Genomic DNA, 6,951 nt, shown 5'->3' on the forward strand with positions numbered 1-6,951 from the left:
GTGCTTAAAATTTTTTGGTCTGGTTTTCTCTATCATGAATTAATTTAGGCTTGTCTCAAATGTCTCTCTAGAAAAATACCTACATAATTGGATAGATCTATTAAAATCATTTTATCATCTTTAAGTAATGTGTATTTGCATATTTATTACCTACCTGGATAAATATAGGTATACACTACACACAAAAAAATATGCTAGAAGTTGTACAAGTAATATGTAAACTGGTGTTTAGGGGACATAGAAGAAGCTAAGTACTATGTGAAATAATTTTTATTCTTGGTTTTTGTTGTTGTTTTGTTTTGTTTTTTAATTTTTCTTTACTTTTCCTGTTGCAGAAAATGAGAAGCCACATCAAAGATGGAGGGAGCTTATTTTGATGGTGGAGATAGCTTCTAGAAGCTCAGGATTATGATTCTCCATGGTTGTGTTACCTAGTATTTGTGTTTGGCTCAGAGCTTTAATGGCTATGGAGTATGTGAAGAAGAGCCACTACTGTATTGAAGTATACCTCCTGCTCCAACACAGGAACCTCCTATCCTGGCCCCAACAGAGCAGATCTGTTTCTTCTTTGTGACCATGATGCTCTGGCTCTATGGTAGCTGTGGATTGATACAGGTTTGTGTGTGTGTTGGGGGGGGGGGTCCCTGTAATTATCTGATAATTAAACTGCTTGGACATAGGTAGCCTGAGTGCAGTCATGTCACATTGGCTTGGCCTGTTGGGCTGTATTGAGAGTGCCTGAATCTTGGTTCTTCTCATACTAATTAGGGCACAGTCCAGGTAGGTTGAACTTACAAAGGTTCTTAACTTATCAGCAATGCCTATGCCCAATTTAAAATGATGGGCTGCATTATACACAATGAGAAAAGTATGTGTAATGCATTTTGGATAGTGCTTCTGATTTTCCCAAACCAATCTTTAAAACATGTAAATGTCAAAATGAACAAGAAAGAAATTCTAGTGATAAATTGGGCCATCAATATTTATCCTTTAGAAAGCTGATTTTTTTCCCTATCCTTCCCTTTCTTCTCTTCTCCTTTCCATCTTTTCCATTTCATATATGTAAACATATGTAACATTGATATTGTATTTTATTTTATATAGCTTAAAATATTGTATTTTATTTTATATCATTTTAAATTAAATTTTATCATTTATATTTGAGATTTGTAGCATGATGGACTGGATACATATAGATAGTAAAATGGTTACTATAGTGAGGCAGATAACATACAATAACCCAGTTGCTATTTTTGTGACAGCAGCAGCCAAAAATTTACTATTTAATAAAATCTCTAATATTATACAATTTTATCCTCATATTGTATATTCAATCTCTAAACTTGTTCAGCCTACACATATGCTATTTTCTTTGACCTACATCTCATTTTCTCTCCCCTTCCCCATCCATGGAAACCACTATTTCATTCTCTGTACTGAGCTCTCTTTTTGGGGAAAAAAAAAAAAAACACAAATGCACTTCAACTATATTCATGTGAATATGTCTTATTGTATATGTGAAACCATGCAATATTTTCCATTCTACCATTGGTTTATTGAACTTAGCATAATATCCTCCAATCCTATCCATGTTGTGACAAATGGTAGAATTTCCTTTTTTAAGATTGACTTCTATGTTCAGCCAGAGGAAGAAGAAGCTATGCTCCATTTGTGTATAATGTGTCAAAATACATTCTACTGTCATGTATAACTAATTAGAACAAATAAAAAAAAGAAAAAAGAAGGTGTCTTCTTGGAAATGGTTAAACAGGCTGAATTAGGGAAAGTTATCAGATTCAGAAGTTTTAAGACTATACTTCCTACTCTTTTGTATTTATGAACCAATACAAACATTAAAAATATTTGGGAATGACAATATTCCCAAGGTGTATACTTTTTTATGGTTTTTCCATGTAATGCCATTAAAACAACTAAAAAAAGTTGAACAATATTCCATTGTATAAATACCACTATTTCTTTGTCCATTCATATTTAGGTTGTTTCTATTACTTAGCTATTGTGGATAATGTTGCAATGAACATTAGAGTCTAGATTTCTTTACAAGGTAGTGATTTCATTTTTGTCCATATACTCAGAAGAGAAATTGATAGATCACAGGGGTAGTTCTATTTTTAATTTCTTTAGGAACATGCATACTGTTTTCTACAATGGTTGTACCAATCTACATTTCCACCAACAGTTTACAAAGGTCTGCTTGTTTTCCATTTCCATATCTACATTTGTTATCTGTCTTTTTGATAATGACTATTCTAACTGGTGTGAGTGATTTCTCAGAGTATTTTTAGTTCAAATTTCCCTTTTGATTGATTATGTTGACTATCTTTTCACATACCTTCTGGCCATTTTTATGTCCTCTTTGGACATAAAAGAAGGTCCTTTGCTCATTTTTTAATTGTGTCATTTATTTTTCTGCTACTGAGTTTTAAGAGTTCTTAATAAATTTTGGATATTAACCCTTTATTAGATATGTGGCTTGCAAATATTTTTCATTTTGTTGGTTGTTTCCCTTATTCTGCACAAGGTTTTGGGTTTGATGTGGTCCCTGTATTTATTTTTGCTTTGGTAGCCGGAGCTTTTGATGTGATATCCAAAAAATTCATTGCCAAAGTCAATTTAAAGGAGCCTTCCCCTTCTGTTCTCTTTTAGGACTTTTATAGCTTTGGGCCTTACATTTAGGTCTTTTGTCCATTTTCAGCATAAGAAAAGGGTTCCATTTTTTTTTTCTTTTTAATGTAGGATCCAATTTTCCCAGCACCATTTATTAAAGTGACTGTTTCCCATTGTGAGCGTTTGGTGTCCTTGTTGATAATTAGTTGACCATTTAAAAAAGTTTATTTCCAGGCTTTGATTTTTGTTGCATTGGTCTGTGCTTCTGTTTTTATGCTTGTCCCATACTGTAAAAACAGATTTTTTAAATGTGGTTATTTTGTATTCTTTATAAAACAGTCCAATAACAGATGTTTATTAAGTGCCTACCATTGACCAGGCACTGGCCTGGGTCCTAAGAAAAGCAAACAAAATTCCTGCCCTGGAGGAGCTTGTAAATTTAGAAGGAAGGCACAGATGAAAACAACCCATCAGGTTAGAATGTAAAAAAAGAGTCATTCTGGAGATGTAGACAGAATGCAATGGGAAATAAGGGAAGGAGCAGGAGCACTTAGGCCTGCCACATCAGATAGCCATTATTTACTGTAGTTATGTCAGCCAGGCTGTCATACTTGCTAATAGAGAGTCACTAACTTATTGCCTTGAACACTTGAAGCTGCCACTTTACAATTTTATTTTCAAATCATTTCTTTAATTTGTCAATGACTTGCTGATTCCCACACTATTAATCTGAACTAGCATTTTCAGGGAACAGTGACTCCTACTGAGGAATTAACTGCTTTCAAAACATGCATAACTAAGATCTAGTTATATAATTGCTCATGATGTCAGAGAGCTTTCAAATTTGAAGAAATAGGATGGTTACAGAAGGACCTAATGACCCCATGTCCTTGTCTAATATTTCCCTTGTTCTATTTAGGAACATGGTGTACCTTTACTCATTTTAATTACTATTTATTTGTGAAATCCAGATCACAGTTAAGGGTATCTGTACTTTTGCCCAATTAGCTAAAATTCTAATTTTCAAATGTGGGAACTCCTAAGATTATTAAATCTACAACAGTTTAGACCAGGATTCCAGATTTGCTTCTTTTTTTTTTTAATTAAACTTCCACTGGAGAATTGAGATTGTAATAAAACTTTCAGCTGTTTTGTTCAGATCTGATGCTACTCTGGTCACTTTAGAAAGTTCAAGTTATAAAGAACATTGTTTATGAACTGGGAATATTTTCTTCCTTTTATGTCCCTCATCCTAGTTCCACCCTTCAGAAAGTTATTTTAATGAATAAGAGCATCTCGGCGATTAAATGGTGTCTGTATTAAAGAAGGAAGACGCTTGCAGTTAAAACGAATGTCACTCAACAGGGGCAAAAAATCGCTGGCTATGCTGGCGGTCACTGCAGAGCGCACCTGACGCCTCGCTGCTGGCAGCCGATTTAGCCTGTGCTGCAACGCATTGCACATTTTTCTCCCGCTAGGGTGCGGCAGGCAGAGGGCCAGCAGCTCCAGCCTGGGCACTCAGTAGCCGGGAGGGGTGCGCTGCAGGTGCACGGAGCCAAGCACTCTTCTCCAAGGTTGCTGGTAAGGCACAAACGCTCCAAGAACAACAACCTTTAACCACTCCAGCACCACCTAAAGCGCCTTCATTTGGCGCCTCTGCAGAAAGTCTCTTTTATTTTTGGCCCTTAGGACAATTTCAGAGAATGAGGAAAGTTGGGTGGCTACGTAGATAAGTACCTTTGGAGCACAGGTCCTGGAGAGCGGCAAAGACTCAAATGGTGACCTCACCCTGATGACCTCAAGAGAATCTTTCCTGGAGTTCTCACCACCGCGGCCTCAGACCAGGACCGAAGGGCGGGGCCTCACGCACCTGGAGCCCTGCCTTGGCCTTGATCCCTTTTGCTGGCTACGGGTGCTTACGTCCAGCTTCTGGCAGAAACGCTCCCTCAGGTTCACACCGGGAGAAACTGGGTGCGGAAAGCCAGCCACTTTGCTTTCTTTGCAGCAACTTGACAGTAGTCAGCGGTAAGAGGACTCGTTTGACTCCTCAAAGGACTCGCTCGGCTCCTTCCTCTCGGGAATTGCAAGCACTAGTGGAGGCCAAGAGGATCCTGAGAACATCCCAACTCCAACCCGATCCCCTGCTACAGGAGCGTGAATATCAACTCTCCCATAAGGTCTACTCCCTGTTCCTCCTAAACCTCTAGCGCAGCTTTTTGAAAAGCGTTCTGTGCATCCTCCAACTTTGGGAAAAGAGTACCCAACTCCCGCACTTCCATCGCCCAGGCTTTGTTAATCCTTTCCCTCGTCCAAACTCAACCTCCCTAGTATTCCCGCCCCAACCTGAAAGCGAGCGCCCCCGGCTGTTCACGGCAAACCCTTGGCGACTGTTTGTAGAAAGCTGTTTCAGGCTTCTTTCAGGTTCCAGCGGCCCTTCCAATCCGTCCCCGGCCCTGCGGGGCACACGCGCGTGCACACACACACACACACACACATTCACTCCCGCTTACACTCACTCGTCCTCGCTCTCTGCACCCCACCCTGCGCGCCGCTCCTCCGCTGGGGTTGGGGGAGCGGGGGGTGTAGGTGACGTCAGGACTGCAGTCCCCAGGAGAGCTGCTGGAGAGGGCTGCGCGCTCTTAGCCGAGGAAGCTGGAGGCGCACTCGGGCAGCCGCTGCTCCCGCGCTCCTCCCTCTCCTCTGCACCCGCTGTCACGCTGCTCGCCCTCAGCAGAACCTCGCCAGCTACCAGGTGAATTGAAAGTCGTTTCCCGGGGAGGACGGAGAGGGTGCTGCAGTCCTGGCATGCACTAAAACTGCAAGTCGGACAGAAACAACCAAGCAGAGGAGCAGAGCGCGCGGCGCTGAGCGCAGCATCCCGGGGCGAAGGCTGCCACTGCTCAGCTAGCAGCCAAGCGCGGCGGCCAGACCTCTGCCCCGCACTCCGGCCCCGGGCACGCTCGCTGGAGAGAGACTCCTTTCCCTTCTTGCGCATTTCGCAGCTGCGCTGGTGTGGGGAATGCGAGCGTGGTGGCTTCATGTCACCGCGGAGCAGCAGCCGGTGCTAGAGCGAGCAGAGGCGAGGGGGCGGCAGCCTCGCCCGAAGTAAGTGCAGCAGAAGTTTGCGTCGGTTCCCCTGCTGCTCCCCCTGCGCGAGTGGGAGGCACGTCTCCTCCCCTCATTCTCTAAGGAAACTGAGGGGAGACTTACAAGAGAGCCTTATACAGGAGAGAAAGTGAGCGTTTCCCGATGGGGGCAAGCACCAGGAGAGGGAAGGGAGGGAGGGGTCTTGGTGGGACCATGGGGTATCAAAGGAGGAGACCCTCAATTGGGTTGAGGGACTGGAGAAGAACTCGTCCCCGGGATCCCAGATAGTTGTTTGGGGGGAGCTAAGGTTGAGACTGTCACGCCTCTTCTGGTGACCTTGGCATGCCCCCCTAGAGTGCCGAGCCAGGGGGTTAGGGGAGGCTGGAAAAGGGTGCGATTAGGTTCTTGCCTTGCTTCTTGGGCTGCGCTGAAGGCGTCGTGCTTCGTGACAGCTGGAAGACAGGACAAGAGGAGAAGCTGGCTTGGAGGCAGCAGGGCTGTAGGGTGGGGATGCAGAGGAGTCTGGACCCAGGGTCTCAGAGTCGAGTGGGTGGTCGGGGCCCTTTGAGGCGCACCAGTGTCTCCACCAGGGCGATAGAAATGTAGGAAGAAGGCAAATGTGATACTTCGGGTGCTTGCAGTCGATTTTGGGCGCCTTTGAGGGTTCAATCGCTGATTCTTGTAATTGGGCGGCTTCTCTGAGAACGACAGAGCTCCGGAGAGCTGAGTGACCGGCAGGGGCCGAGAGCCTTCAGGCTGCCCTTCCTGCCCGCTGCTCTTCCCGCATTGCCACTGGTCCCTTGGAGCCCTCAGACTGCAAGAGCAGGGCGAGACCGGATCTGCTCAAAAACCCTGGGCATTCTGCTGACTTGTCCTCAGTGCATGATGAGCTCTTTTTGGCTGCTTCTTCTGTAACAGAATTTCCCCAAGGAGATTTTATTCCTTAACTGACAAACTTCTAAATGGTTTAAAAAGAAAAAAAAGTTCATGAAAGCTGCGCTCCTTCTAGGGTCAGAGTCTTATAGAAGGCAGGGAAGCTAGGAATTGGTATGATAAGCCACCCTGGTCTCACCTAAGAAGGGGTCTCTGGGAAATTTATATTATATGCGATGAAATGATTCCAGGAAGGCAGAGAAAGCATATTCTCTGGGAGAACTGTCTGTGCCTAGGAATTGGAAATCCACTTAGCTTTTGATACCAAGGATGCCAGTTTGGGAAAAAGGGGGAGACAATTAG

At 43.6% G+C, this 6,951-nt stretch overlaps 1 long non-coding RNA gene across 1 annotated transcript; it reads right to left on the reverse strand.

Moving 5' to 3' along the window:
• Positions 1-266: 266 nt before the first annotated feature.
• On the reverse strand, positions 267-6,546 carry LOC131423340 (uncharacterized). The gene is made up of 2 exons (XR_009224753.1): positions 4,366-6,546; positions 267-2,915 (listed from the first exon to the last, which is right to left on the reverse strand). It is a non-coding gene; the product is annotated as an uncharacterized LOC131423340 (long non-coding RNA).
• Between the last annotated feature and the right edge of the window lie 405 nt (positions 6,547-6,951).

The sequence above is a fragment of the Marmota monax genome, unplaced genomic scaffold, assembly GCF_021218885.2.
Source record: "Marmota monax isolate L192 unplaced genomic scaffold, Marmota_monax_Labrador192_F-V1.1 WCK01_AAM20220418_F8-fsc01344, whole genome shotgun sequence".
Lineage (NCBI taxonomy): Eukaryota > Metazoa > Chordata > Mammalia > Rodentia > Sciuridae > Marmota > Marmota monax.